Below are 15,827 nucleotides of genomic sequence, written 5' to 3'. Positions count from 1 at the left end.
TTCTCATGGCTAGGAGGAAATGGTCTTTTACTTGTCCACATCTGAGGGACCGAGGGCTGGCTATTGTGCTTAGACGGGGTTGATAAGGGTGTCCCCGGCAAACTGCCGGTCTGTGAGGAAGATGCAGGCGGACATGTTAGGTTGCCTTGATCCAAAGGTGGTGCTATCGATGTCGGACAGCGCTCAAGACCAGCTGGTGTTACCACCTCCAAAGAAAATGATGACCTGCCAATCACGCTGGCTGTTGCGGGTAAAGAGGTGGCAGGTCTTCGCCCCAAAACAGGTGTGACTGCTGTCCCCCCAGTCACAGAGGATGAAGAGGCCGCGGATGCACAAGATATGGCAGACGGTGGTTGGCCCGGCCGGCTAGACCGCATTGTAGCACACTGAGCTTCCCACTGCAACTTATGCTTCATGTCCATGTGCCGGTTCATGCATGAAGTAATCAAACTATGTATTTTTTGGCCTCTACTTAGCTTTTGCTGACAAATGTTACAGATAACACGAGTTGGGTCATCTTTATCGATCTGAAAAAATGCCCAGGCTATGCAAGGCTTAGCACCCATGCGACCTGAAGAGCCACCACGACTTGTGGTGAGGGGCAGAGTTGTGTTTGAGGATGCAGTTGTTGACGTGCTTCCAGTACTACGTCTCTGTCCAGGAAGGCGCAACCTGACCTCGTCGTCACTAGCATCTTCCTCCACCTCCTCTGCTGACCTCATCTCTTGGCTGACTGTGGGTTGACAGTAAGTGGGATCTCCGACCTCATCATCATCACCCTGTGCGTTATCACACCCGTCGTCCTCAGAGCCAACCTGTTCCTGCCCTGACAAAAAACTAAAGTTGTCGCTCCAATCAGGTATTTGAGTCTTATCATCGTCTTCCTCATTGTCTCCACCAACAGGAGTTACAGTTTGGGAATGAGGGTCTACATTATGGTCAGAACCTTCTGCGTCTGGTCCTGGATCCGACTCATAAAGATTCTGGGCATCAGTGCAGATCATTTCCTCGTCTGGATTCACAGAAGCGCTGGAGTCGACCTCTGATTCCCAGGCTATAGTATGAGTAAACAGCTCTGCAGACTCAACCATCTGTTCTACCTCATACTCAGACGGGCAGCTGGAGATTTGGGAGCTGTGAGGAAGCAAGTGCGATTTGGGTGACACCTTTGAGGACTGGAGTATTTGTGATGTTGAAGTTGATGTGGAGGAGAGCCCACTTAAAGGAGCACTTGATATCCGTTGAAGCACCTGCTGTTTTTGTGCCTCATCTGGAATTTGTAGCGATTGGCGTGGCCGTAAGAAAGGGATCTTATCACATTGTCCGCTAAAAGAAGTAGACATTTTAGTTTGGCTGGAAGATGGTCTTTCTTCTGCACCTACCCCACGGACACAACCTTTTTTCCCCTTCCCAACACGCCTATTCCCCTTTCCACCAGCAGCAGGCCTTTTTCCACTCATTTTGGTGGTTAACTAATTCACAACTCTGGAGTTGTTTGCACAAAAAAACAATGGATGGTAACCGAGCAGAGCTGAGTGGCCAAACTGTGGTATTAGGCCAAAACTATTGGCTGGGTTAGATGCAGAAAAAAATTATTTTTAATTTGCAACCTGATGGAGGTCAGTATAGATGGACTAATAGACCAAGTCCCACACACCGCTAGAAGCCCAAATATTTTTTCAGAGCTAGATGCAGAAAATTTTTTTATTCAATTTGCAACCTGATGGAGGTCAGTATAGATGGACTAATAGACCAAGTCCCACACACTGCTAGAAGCCCAAATATTTTTTCAGAGCTAGATGCAGAAAAAAATTATTTTTAATTTGCAACCTGATGGAGGTCAGTATAGATGGACTAATAGACCAAGTCCCACACACTGCTAGAAGCCCAAATATTTTTTCAGAGCTAGATGCAGAAAAAAATTATTTTTAATTTGCAACCTGATGGAGGTCAGTATAGATGGACTAATAGACCAAGTCCCACACACCGCTAGAAGCCCAAATATTTTTTCAGAGCTAGATGCAGAAAATTTTTTTATTCAATTTGCAACCTGATGGAGGTCAGTATAGATGGACTAATAGACCAAGTCCCACACACTGCTAGAAGCCCAAATATTTTTTCAGAGCTAGATGCAGAAAAAAATTATTTTTAATTTGCAACCTGATGGAGGTCAGTATAGATGGACTAATAGACCAAGTCCCACACACTGCTAGAAGCCCAAATATTTTTTCAGAGCTAGATGCAGAAAAAAATTATTTTTAATTTGCAACCTGATGGAGGTCAGTATAGATGGACTAATAGACCAAGTCCCACACACTGCTAGAAGCCCAAATATTTTTTCAGAGCTAGATGCAGAAAAAAATTATTTTTAATTTGCAACCTGATGGAGGTCAGTATAGATGGACTAATAGACCAAGTCCCACACACCGCTAGAAGCCCAAATATTTTTTCAGAGCTAGATGCAGAAAATTTTTTTATTCAATTTGCAACCTGATGGAGGTCAGTATAGATGGACTAATAGACCAAGTCCCACACACTGCTAGAAGCCCAAATATTTTTTCAGAGCTAGATGCAGAAAAAAATTATTTTTAATTTGCAACCTGATGGAGGTCAGTATAGATGGACTAATAGACCAAGTCCCACACACTGCTAGAAGCCCAAATATTTTTTCAGAGCTAGATGCAGAAAAAAATTATTTTTAATTTGCAACCTGATGGAGGTCAGTATAGATGGACTAATAGACCAAGTCCCACACACTGCTAGAAGCCCAAATATTTTTTCAGAGCTAGATGCAGAAAAAAATTATTTTTAATTTGCAACCTGATGGAGGTCAGTATAGATGGACTAATAGACCAAGTCCCACACACTGCTAGAAGCCCAAACATTTTTTCAGAGCTAGATGCAGAAAAAAATTATTTTTAATTTGCAACCTGATGGAGGTCAGTATAGATGGACTAATAGACCAAGTCCCACACACTGCTAGAAGCCCAAATATTTTTTCAGAGCTAGATGCAGAAAAAAATTATTTTTAATTTGCAACCTGATGGAGGTCAGTATAGATGGACTAATAGACCAAGTCCCACACACCGCTAGAAGCCCAAATATTTTTTCAGAGCTAGATGCAGAAAATTTTTTTATTCAATTTGCAACCTGATGGAGGTCAGTATAGATGGACTAATAGACCAAGTCCCACACACTGCTAGAAGCCCAAATATTTTTTCAGAGCTAGATGCAGAAAAAAATTATTTTTAATTTGCAACCTGATGGAGGTCAGTATAGATGGACTAATAGACCAAGTCCCACACACTGCTAGAAGCCCAAATATTTTTTCAGAGCTAGATGCAGAAAAAAATTATTTTTAATTTGCAACCTGATGGAGGTCAGTATAGATGGACTAATAGACCAAGTCCCACACACTGCTAGAAGCCCAAATATTTTTTCAGAGCTAGATGCAGAAAAAAATTATTTTTAATTTGCAACCTGATGGAGGTCAGTATAGATGGACTAATAGACCAAGTCCCACACACTGCTAGAAGCCCAAATATTTTTTCAGAGCTAGATGCAGAAAAAAATTATTTTTAATTTGCAACCTGATGGAGGTCAGTATAGATGGACTAATAGACCAAGTCCCACACACCGCTAGAAGCCCAAAGATTTTTTCAGAGCTAGATGCAGAAAAAAATTATATTCAGTTTGCAACCTGATGGAGGTCAGTATAGATGGACTAATAGAACGATGCTATGCCCAAAAGATTTTACTTCACTAGGTGCAGTAAAAAAATTGGTATTCTATACACAGGTGGTATATCTTGCAACACAGATAGGCTACTCCACTGACTAACACACTCTGCAATAGGCCAAAAAGGATTAGCTTTGCTAGATTCAGCCAAATGCTGTGAAAAAAACTTGCACAGCACTGGCACAGACCTGCCTGGCAAAAACTGATAGGAACTGATGTAACCTAGTCCTGAAAAGGACTCCAATTACAATTAGTCTTTACTCCCACAATCTATCTATTTAAGAGCACAGACCTGCCTGATAAAAGTCGTAGGAAATGCTGTAACCTAGTCCTTAAAAGGACTGCAATCACAACTATTCCCTACTCCCAAGCTATCTGTATATTTGTGCGAAAATTGGCTTGAAATTAACAAGGTATAGCGCACACAGCAACAGCGGTGCCGTCTAACACGCAGCTGCAGCAGTGAGAAAATGGTGGCGACGGGGAAAATGGCTTGGTCTTATAGGGCAAGGACATGTGACATACACTGCCAATCACACATGCCCTTGCTTGTGTGAAAAAAAGCACTTCGCTCCGTGTGTGCGCTGCTGATAGGCTGACAGATTGCACCTCCCCACTGCAAATGCGGGAAAGAGAAAAAAAAATGGAGATCTTCATTGTTCCTGCAGAGATCCATCCCCTGCCCCTCCCCCCGCCCCGCTGTACACTCAAACTGCGTATTAACATTAATTTTCATCATTACTGAGAAAAAATCCAGTTATGATTTTGGTGCACGAACAGTTATCGAACATAACCTCGAACAGCCGAATTTTTCTCAAATTGTTCGTGTTCGCCGACCGGCTCGAACACCGCCCAAAACAGCTCGAATTTGAGATTGGCGAACAGTTCGAGTAGAACAACGCTCATCTCTAATCCTCACCCATTTTAGGTCCCGGAGATGCTCGTCCCACCCTCCCTCCCCTTTCTTTGTGAGTTTTTAACTTTGGTCATTTTGTTTTAGAAATTAAAGTCACAGCGGCCGTTTAATTAAAGAAAGAAAGCACCGGAATGTTTTGACTATGTAGGCTGACTTGCCTGTTGAAGTGCTACAGGACATATGGCTACTAGTCCAGTTGTTCAAAAGTTTTAATTGTCTTCCTTGCTATTGTTAAACTATGAGAAATATATATTAATTAATTAATTAAGATGTGTCCGACCTTCACCCATCAATTCGTCTTTATTTGTTTTGCAGGGTATTGGTGGGAAGGGAAGCACCTGATGTTTCACTTTGGGGTCTCTACAGTCTTGTCACATAGGATGGGTTTTAGGGAAAATTTTACATATAAACACACCCCTCCTCCTCACATATTTGTACAGTTATTCCTGAACAGACTATAAATTACCAGACCGGTCATAGCTCTTGTCTCAAGCTATCCCAACCATATCATAATTTTCTTCCAACAATATTAATTCTAATTCCTCCATCATGTTAGTGAGCATTCTGGCAGTAGTATTTGCAAAAGGTCTCCAGATTTTTTTCCCCCACACAATATAAATTGTATATATAGTATGTTTATGGTCATTAACATGCAAACAGGCTAGGTCCTTAAAGGGTTAAATAAGTGCTGCTGCTTCGGGTGATGATGTCACGGAATGTTTATTCTGCACAGCGATGACAATGAATTACCCATTTCTCATCACATTTTATTGGTTTCTGACTTCCTTGCTCATCTGTCCATTATAATAACTATACAATAGTTATAATGAACGGAGTTAATCCCCTTAGCCATAACTGGAGCATGATGATTTCTCCATTATTTTGTCCAGTTATAATTTTACAATCATCCAAATCAGGGAGATGAAAGTCATATCAAACCTATAGATAATGATGTAAGTGTCGAGTGTTACTGAGACATTTTAAGTCCAGCCAATAGTGATGAGCAAGCACTAAAATGCTCGGGTACTCGTTGCTCAGGTCGAGCACATTGGAATACTTGGGTGCTCGACCCGAGCAATGAGCCCAGTGTAAGTCTATGGGAAACTCAAGTATTTTTCAGGCGGCTCCCCCTGGCGGTTTGCAGAGGGCCTAAAAATTGCCCAAATCGATGGGAACAGTGCTCAAATGTCATGGGGACAGCATGGGGAAGACCCCTGGAAGCATTTCTGACTCCCAGGTCACTTCTGTCAACAACGTTGTCAGAGGTATTACACAACTTTTACAGACTCACAATAAAACATACAAAAACGAAACCAAAATGCATTTTCCTGTGAAATATGTTAAGGAACATCCTTTCCAGGGTAATGACTTGTATGTAAAGCAAAATAAATAACCCTCCAAAAAAATGCTCCTCCACACCTTGGGCTATGTTCACACGTAGCGTTTTGATGCGTTTTTCACTTTTGCATTGCTTTCAACCGTGACAAATGCATTTACCAGGAAATGTCATTTTAACATTTTACAACCTTATCTGGCCATGTAGTGTGTGTGATATCATCAGACACATTGTGTTTCATTTATGAAGGAGGGACTCTAAAAGTCACAAAGCCTATTTTTATAAGGCCATCAGGCGGCCTTTACTATTCTTAATGGGCCAGCAGTCGACCCTCACTATTCTTAGAGAGCCATCAGCCAGCTATGTTTTACTGTTCCCATTACTAAAGAGTGGGTCTCCTATACTGTTAATTCTTATGCAGTGAGTGGCAGGGCTGCCCAAAATTTGGACACACCCCAATACCACTTTGAAAATTTGGATGCACCCCAATACCCATTTGAAGAGACTTAGAGGAGGGCCTCCTGAAAACAATGTTCCCATTATTAGGAAGTGAGTCTCCCATTGTGTTTGCCTATACAGTGAATGCAAGGGTTGCCAAAGATTTGGAGGCACTCCAATGCCCTTTGGAAGAGACGTGGAGGTCAGAGGGCCTCATGAAAACAATGTTCCCATTATTAGGAAGTGGGTCTCCCATTGTGTTTTTCTATGCAGTGAATGTAAGGGTTGCCAAAAATTTGGAGGCACTCCAATGCCCCTTGGAAGAGACATGGAGGTCAGAAGGCCTCCTAAAAACAATGTTCCCATTATTAGGAAGTGGGTCTCCCATTGTGCTTGCCTATGCAGTGAATGCAAGGGTTGCCAAAAATTTGGAGGCACTCCAATGCCCCTTGGAAGAGACGTAGAGGAGGGCCTCCTGAAAAAAAATGTTCCCATTATTAGGAAGTGGGTCTCCCATTGTGCTTGCCTATGCAGTGAATGCAAGGGCTGCCAAAAATTGGGAGGCAATCCAATGCCCCTTGGAAGAGAAGTGGAGGAGGGCCAAATAAAAAAATGTTCCCATTAGAAAGGAGCGGGCCTCCTATACTTGTAATGCCCATGCACTAAGTGTATGGGTTGACAAACATTTACACCCTGGGGGGTATACATGAACATACTGAAACACATGAACATACTGAATAAAAAAAATTTTTTAAGGGCATCATAAACACCCTTTAAAAAAATTATGTGGGTGTTGCATCACTGACCATGTTCACCCTGGTGATATGGTGGTGGAGGATGAGAATGAGGAAAAGGAGGAGGGCAAGAGCAAATAGCCAAAATCAGGTAGCGTGTAACCATGTGTGGGTGTGAGGAGGTGCATGGGAATACACCTCACAAAAAAAGACACTGGATTTGAGTTTATGTTACGCTGCTATCATTTGGTGGTGTTGAGATGTCTGGCCCAATCCAGCCCTCGTTCATTTTTAGAAGAGTCAGCCTGTCAGCATTTTAAGTTGACAGGCGGATGCGCTTATCAGTGATTATTTCACCAGCGGCACTGAAAACCCGCTCTGATAAAACGCTGATAGCAGGGCAGGCCAGGACCTCCAAGGCTGCGTATTTGCGCTTGCGTTCCAAGGACTGGGGTATGGACAACTGAATGCTGCGCTGGGACAAGGACGTGGATGTGCTTCCTGATGCTGCTACTTGAGAGTGTGCAACGACAGGTGCACGGCAGGAGGCATCTTCGCATGCACCATGGACAGGGTATTGGCTTGCATGCACAACAGCAGAAGAAGCAATGGTGCTACCCGCAGACACTGTTCCTGAACCCTGGGTTGATAAAAACCAGAAGTGGGTGGTAAATGCAGAATTGGTGACTTGTTTCTATTATACCTTTTCTCTGATTATTCCTCACCGGGTTTTGGCTCCTACTCCTGAGAAAAAATACTGACAGAATACTGACCAAACACTGATAGTTGGGCCGTGGCCTAAGGCTGTGCATGTATGGAGTAGTATCTTTACAAAACCAGCATCTGCCAGTCACACCAGCAATCAAAGCTAGCCTCGATTGTTGCATTTTAACAATTTAAATTCTGCTGTTAATCACTCACAGAGGTATTCAAAGGGGTTTTCCCACAAACTAAAGTTCATTTTAATCAATAAATCTTGGAATAATAATAACTTCCACAATTGGATGTGTTTAAATAAAATGTGCCCCTGTGTAATGACTGTGTCTGACAGTGTGCAGAACACGGTCTGATCATACCACAGCTCCTAGACAGGGGAGGACGCAAAAACGTATACAGACTTTACAGCAGGGGATCGCAGCTGATTATTTCTGTGAAGTAAAACATTTCTCTGCCTGTTTTTAAATAATGTTTTACTTCAAAGAAAGATTCAGCTGCGATCCCCTGCTGTAATGTCTGTATACTCTTCTGCTTCCTCCCCTGCCCCGGAGCTGTGGTATGATCAGACCATGTTCCTGTACGGTCAGACACAGCCATTACACAGTACACAGCAGGGGCACATTTATAAGATTATCTCAGCACAGGGACATTTTATTTAAATACATTCAATTGTGGAACTTATTCTCATTCCAATATCTATTGATTAAAATGAGCTTTTGTTCATGGGAAACCTCCTTTAAGTAGCATGATTGCAGCACTCATCAGTTCCCATCGGCCCCTGTCGCCACCAACTTGATACTCCTGCGAAGCTCAGGCACAGGCGTTCACTTACTGCAGTTCTCCCAAAAGTGCAATAAAAAGTAATTAATATGTTGTACAAACCTTAAAATGGTATCAATAAACTTGTCAGCTCAGCACGCAAAATAATAAGCCCCCACACAGCATCATTGACAGAAATATAAAACTCTCAGAAAATGGTGACACAAACAATATTTTATATTTTATCAATTTCCGAACTTTGTTTCAAGGCAAAAGAAATATACAAATTACAGGTCATATTTACTACGCAATGAATACCATAAAAACAAAATCTAAAACTCAATGGTGGAATTGTCCCTTTTTCACAATTTCACTCCACTTGGAATTTTTTTCTCGTTTTTCAGTAGATGATATGGTAAAAAAAACAAGACCTTATTCTGCTATATTGATGAAAAGATAAAATAATTTGACTCTTGGAAGAAAGGGGGGGAATCAAAACCTCATAAAAAATTGTCCATTCCTGAATAGGTTAAGGGTTGCAGTTTCTGGTGGAGTGTAAGGGCCCATGCAGACAAATTGGTCCGTGCACAGACCGCTAAGTAATGACTGGCAGCGGTTCTCCCGACCCAAATGTGACAGGATTAAATATATGAAACTTTGGCGGGGTAAAGAGAGCCGCAGCTAGTCTGTACGTTAGCAGTATGTGCTCAGACCGATTTGTACGGACGTCTGAATGAACCCTAAGTCTGTGCTCTGTTCTCCTTCTGTTGTGTCCCTCACTATCTTCTATTTTGTTCCCTGCTCTCCAGTGATGGTGCCAGCGTTATTATTTCTGTATTGGAGGTTTGGAGTTCGTGGTTTGGATGGAGTTGGGTAAGTCCATTTTTCCTGTGAATGTACATTGTGTCTATTCTAACGCTCAGCTGCTGATTAAAACCAGAGAACATTTAAATCTTCACTGGATGGAGCCACATTTCCAGCAATCTTTGTCCCCACCTACAGAAATATCACCGGCAGATGAGGACATTAGACGGGAATAGGCCAGAGGATTGATATCGATTTGTCCCCCCATAACTTCTCTAGAATTTATTTAAATTTATTTAGTGGTAATTTATGCTAAATTATACTATTATTAAACCAATAAGAGTCTATACATGATGGATGGTGGACATTGCATACATTCGTCTGACAAACTTTATTTCCTTGTATTTCCATATTATCCTGTACATCTGGGGATATGTTGAGTTATCGGACAACTTATAGAAGGACCCCTCAGTATGAAGCCCCTATTGATCGGTGGTCTAGTACTGAGCTGCTACTTCTGCATTCTGTATTATTGCCAAAAGTGATTTTCTGGAGTGGTCGCTAGGGGGAGCATACAGTCCCCACTGTGTTTGATAGTAGCAGTGTAAGATACGTTTTCCATAAGTTTGATAAATTAGGCTTGTTTATGGTTCCGTTCTTCTCTACTGTGTATGACGCGCCCCCTGGGCCGTGGGGTACCCGGTGCCGGGCAGGTAGATGCTGGGGGTTCTAGTCACAGTGGCGGTGACCCGGTCCGTGACCCAGGGCGGTCAATCCAAGGGAAATTTATATGTATAGGTTTTATTAAAGAGTCCGACTACGCCACCTGTGGAATGCGGCTAAAGCAGGGGAAGCCGCCGCTGCGGAACAGTCCTCTTAAGCTGGTGGTATTGCAGCAAGGATGTTATGATTCCCCACAGGAAGAGTTAGCTTCAGGGCAGGGTGTGGATGTTGGTGGTTGTGCAGGGTGTCGTAGTGTAGTAATAACCACAGAGTCAGTATAGTGCAGTCCCAGGGGCTTTACTGATGACAATTAGGCAAGCCTGGATTGGGGTACTGGCTAGAAGTAAGAGTCCGGTCAGCCTGGAAGCAACCATAGAGTCCTCATTGCCCGGTGAAGTTGTAGGCCTCCCCTTCTCACTATATGTGGCGCCCCTGAGGGTTCAGTCACCACAGGGGTACTGCACCTCAGACCGAGGTGTGGTATCTCCTCTCCGAGGTAAGGGTGGAGCACCTCTCAGGACTCAGCCATCCATCCAACACTACACCTCTCCCACCTGAGGGGGGCTTATATGCACCAGGGTGCTGCCCCAGCCGGGATAGAGGAGATGGGGGGAACCAAAAGATAGGGGGGAACCATGTAGTGGGTGAGGGTGGAGGACGCACTTTAGGTTACACCACAAAATTCATATTTAATAAACGGCCATCTTAGGCTTATGGTCTTCGATTGTGATCTTCATCACTGAACGTGGCTTTCTGTGTGAACCTGCAGTTGATGGGGACACGGTCTTTGTGCTCTGGCCTTGAGACGAGGAGCGGGCTAGAGTTAACGGCTGTCTCTACCCGGTCAAGGTCCCTACCCAAGAAGGCCTGGAGGGGAGCAAAGGAGACAAGCTCCACAGGCAAAAGGATCCCAGGGGGATACGGACGGAGCGGCATACGCCACCTGTCCTCACTGTTCTGGCCTAGTCAGAGGGACTCCTGCTGCAAAAGGGGTACCGGCCCCCGATATCTGGCTTTGCTACTTCATGTCCTAGTCAGAAAAGCCTGGAGGCTTGGAGGATCCCACCGGGTAACGGACGGAGCGGAGTCGCCACCCGTACCCTTGTTCTGTGTATAGCCAGAGGGAGACTTAGCCTTGTAACACGCACCACATACGGACAGGAGAGGACCTAGTGGGAACGTCTAGGAACACTCTGGTGTAGGGAGTCCTGATTGATGCACCCGAACTACCCGGAGTGTGCTGAACCCCTTCCTGGTGGCCGCAGCACGCCGTGAGGACCAAGGAGAAGCCTTGCAGCTGACACCTAACAACGTGAGTAAAACTTGGAAGACTGCATCCATTGCCTCCAGTCCCTTATTTCAACGCGACACCACACCGCACCACCCACTACGACTCCACCCTGATCCGTCTTCTCTGCCCTGAGGCCCTGCTCCGCTTGTGGGGAGTAGTACCATCTTCTGCTGCCACTACATCCCGCCTCAGAGGACTGCCGCAGCACTGGTGGCGAATCACCAGACTCCACAGGTGGCGTAGTCATTTAATCCACTCGATTACCACCGTCCCTCCTGGCCCCTTATTTTTTTACTGTGACGACCCTGGGCACAGGCTGGGCCTAGGCCACGACTGCATCCACCGTACACCAGGAGGCCCGGTTCCGAGTACCCCCATCTCTCAGGGTAGGGCCAGCGAGCGGGAGCAAGGCGTCACAGAATCTGGCGTAGTCGGCAGGATTGCGTGCCCGCAGCAACGGAAGAAATTGTCCCCATTGGTACGTGGTACTGTGTGCCTTTACCAAAAGACTGTCGTTTCACATTCCATGTGGCGCCCGCCTAAGAAGAACGGACACCATTATGTGCAGAAAGGACAGCAACCCAGCACCTCCCATCGTGGGCCTGGCTCCCCAATGGCGCCAAAAATGCAGACCACCCCCTCCAGCAGAAACAGTCCGCGCAGGGATGTCCGTCAAAACGGATGGGATGTCCTTGGGAGTGCCCGTCAGCCAGCCGCCCTGGAGCCGCCCTGAAAAGAGGAGAAGACAAAGGGAACAACGAGGTGTGGCCGCAACAATCCGAGACTCGCCACACCCGGCAGCGAGAATGGACGCAGCGCAGGAGAGGAACTCCGATGCTGGCCCACAAGCTGCTACCTTCCGTGGCATGGGAGGAATCCACTTGACCCCAGAGGAAGCCGAGTTCCTCCGCGAGGAAGCGCAGGACCTCACGAGGAGGATTGCGGAGGCGCAACGGTTGTCTGGAGAGTGGCGAGAGGAGGTGCTTCGCAAGATTCGGGCCCGCCGCCAGAGCTCTGCAAGCCTGTTCCAGCGGAATCGTAGCCTGGACAGAGGAAATCCAGGAGGCCTCGTGCAGCCCAGGAGCGGGTAAGCAAGAAATCCCCATCCCAGGCGCAAGGCGTACTGTACCTCTCCTGAGTATCATGCCGGCACCCCTGTTCCTGGGCGCCATCCAGTGGGAGCAGCTTCTAGCTCTGGAGCTGGAGGCCCAAGTTACCGTCACCACCGGAGGCCTGCTGTGTCTCCCGACTCCCGGCCAACTTCCTGCTCTTACTGAGGAGACTCCCAGCTCCAACCCGGACTGGTCTGCGTTACCTGAGGACCTGCAGCAACCCCTACTGTCGCCACTATCAGCGCCTCCGGTCGCCTGCTCAGCAGCGGAAGAGATGGCCTGGGACAACCAGGGGGGGACCTGATAGGCTTCCCCCAGGAGACCCGGGCTGAAGCGCAGAGGAGGGAGGAGATGTGTGGAAAGCAGCTCCTCCAATTCGACAAGGAGCGACGGGAAAGGCGGATTCGCTGCGAGCGCCTGGAGGTGCGCGCGAAGGCCGCAAAGTCTAAGGCCCGCCAGGAGGAGGCCGCCCGTCCAAGCCCCCGAGAGGAAGGGCTGATAGTCTGCTTTCACCAGGAGGCGGGATAGGGCTTCATAGGGAGCCCTCAGTTTGCCCATGACGTATTTGTGAGCCGTCGTGATGTGGAGCCACAATTGAAGAAGGGACATCCTGGCCTGAACCTCTACCCGGGTGATCTGGTGACATACACCCGCCACCACGGGGTGCATGGCTGGTACGCCCTGGACGTTCACCGAGTGTTCAAGGGTGAGACCTCCACGCGCCTGCCGGTGGAGGACCGGTCAGGCTCCATAGGGAAGAACGAGCCTTTTCCCCGGTGGAGATACCTAGACTGAGCAGCCCCGGAGGTTGCACCTCTAAGTTTGACATGTTGTCAGTTTCATTTAATATGTTAATTATGTTTTTCCTCCCGGTTTAGAGAGACATTTGTCCCTGCGGACATTGGCAGTAGACAGACTCACTTTGGAAATAGTTCTGCATCTCTTTAGGTGCTCCCTTTTGTTTTTTGCAAAACCGCTCTACTACTCTCTACTACTACCTCAGACCTCAGAAGCAAAACCTGTCTGGAGTGGCTCTCCTGGAGGTCCAACTCAGGATCTCCATGCCCTGCAGCCACCCCAGGGCCTACATTGAGGGTTTGGGACAGGTCCCTCTTACTGCTGAACTGACTCTTTTTATATTTTTCTACTGAACTGTCTACATGCATAATGTCTTTTAATGTTTTATCTATTTTATATATCTTGCAACGTTTAAGAAAGTACCTCCCATAAAGGGAAGATGGTTTTACTGTTATGTAAAAATTTAAAAAGTCTGTACCAATGCTTTGCTCTCTTTTCAGCCCACGGACATGCTGTGTTTCACCAGGGGGGAATGTGGCGCCCCTGAGGGTTCAATAGCCACAGGGGTACTGCACCTCAGACCGAGGTGTGGTATCTCCTCTCCGAGGTAAGGGTGGAGCACCTCTCAGGACTCAGCCATCCATCCAACACTACACCTCTCCCACCTGAGGGGGGCTTATATGCACAAGGGTGCTGCCCCAGCCGGGATAGAGGAGATGGGGGGAACCAAAAGATAGGGGGGAACCATGTAGTGGGTGAGGGTGGAGGACGCACTTTAGGTTACACCACAAAATTCATATTTAATAAACGGCCATCTTGGGCTTATGGTCTTTGATTGTGATCTTCATCACTGAACGTGGCTTTCTGTGTGGACCTGCAGTTGATCGGGACACGGTCCTTGTGCTCTGGCTTTGAGACGAGGAGCGGGCTAGAGTTAACGGCTGTCTCTACCCGGTCAAGGTCCCTACCCAAGAAGGCCTGGAGGGGAGCAGAGGAGACAAGCTCCACAGGCGAAAGGATCCCAGGGGGATACGGACAGAGCGGCATACGCCACCTGTCCTCACTGTTCTGGCCTAGTCAGAGGGACTCCTGCTGCAAAAGGAGTACCGGCCCCCGATATCTGGCTTTGCTACTTCATGTCCTAGTCAGAAAAGCCTGGAGGCTTGGAGGATCCCACCGGGTAACGGACGGAGCGGAGTCGCCACCCGTACCCTTGTTCTGTGTATAGCCAGAGTGAGACCCAGCCTTGTAACACGCACCACATACGGACAGGAGAGGACCTAGTGGGAAAGTCTAGGAACACTCTGGTGCAGGGGGTCCTGATTGATGGACCCGAACTACCCGGAGTGTGCTGAACCCCTTCCTTGTGGCCGCAGCGCACCGTGAGGACCAAGGAGAAGCCTTGCAGCTGACACCTAACAACGTGAGTAAAGCTTGGAAGACTGCATCCATTGCCTCCGGTCCCTTATTTCAGCGCGACACCACACCGCACCACCCACTACGACTCCCACCTGATCCGCCTTTTCTGCCCTGAGGCCCTGCTCCGCTTGTGGGGAGTAGTACCATCTTCTGCTGCCACTACATCCTGCCTCAGAGGACTGCCGCAGCACTGGTGGCGAATCACCAGACTCCACAGGTGGTGTAGTCATTTAATCTACTCGATTACCACCATCCCTCCAGGCCCCTTATTTTTTTACTGTGACGACCCTGGGCACAGGCCGGGCCTAGGCCACGACTGCATCCACCGTACACCAGGAGGCCCGGTTCCGAGTACCCACATCTCTCAGGGTAGGGCCAGCGAGCGGGAGCGAGGCATCACATATACTCTTTGGCTTTGCTGCTTGTAGCTGTGCTATAGCCCACGTCCCTGAGTGTAACTTACTGTGCTCACCCGTATGACTTGCAGCTCGGGCCTTACTGATGCGTTGCTCCTACATAGCGGTGCTGGTCCCTCTGTGCTGCTGAGTCTCCGAGCGTCTGATGGGGCCAGGAGACTTTCAATCTCCTGCCCTACGGTATCTGCTGCTGGGCGTTCAGTGCCCCACAGCCTCGGACTCCGGTGTCCGGTCCTCTGTGTTTCTCTAGTTAGGACGAGCTACCTCAGCTCCAGTCCCTAGCTCTGGTTTCCTCCATGTCCTAAACTCAACTCCTCACACTAAGACTCACTAACCCCACCCCCAGATCCCAGTTGCCAAGGGGAGGAGGCTCCCCTTGCTGGTCTGGAGCCCGGAAGTGTTGCATGTTTAGTATCCCTGACTAGGGGACCCCTGCTTGCTTCCAGGCATGGCATTACCTCTTTTGAGGGAGGCAAAGCCACTGTGGCAACCGGACCCCTGGGGTGCCACATTCCCCCATAGTTAATTTCAGTACTCCCGGACTGAGGATATTTTTCAAAAGTAACAAATAACAATAACAAGGCACACAGAAAATTATTAACATTACAATCTTTAACAGGTTACAG

This window comes from Phyllobates terribilis, unplaced genomic scaffold (assembly GCF_046119375.1).
Source record: "Phyllobates terribilis strain yellow unplaced genomic scaffold, ASM4611937v1 Scaffold_4__5_contigs__length_816908805, whole genome shotgun sequence".
In the NCBI taxonomy this organism is placed as follows: domain Eukaryota; kingdom Metazoa; phylum Chordata; class Amphibia; order Anura; family Dendrobatidae; genus Phyllobates; species Phyllobates terribilis.
The sequence above is the reverse complement of the archived record's forward strand: the minus strand, read 5'-3'. Positions refer to the sequence as shown.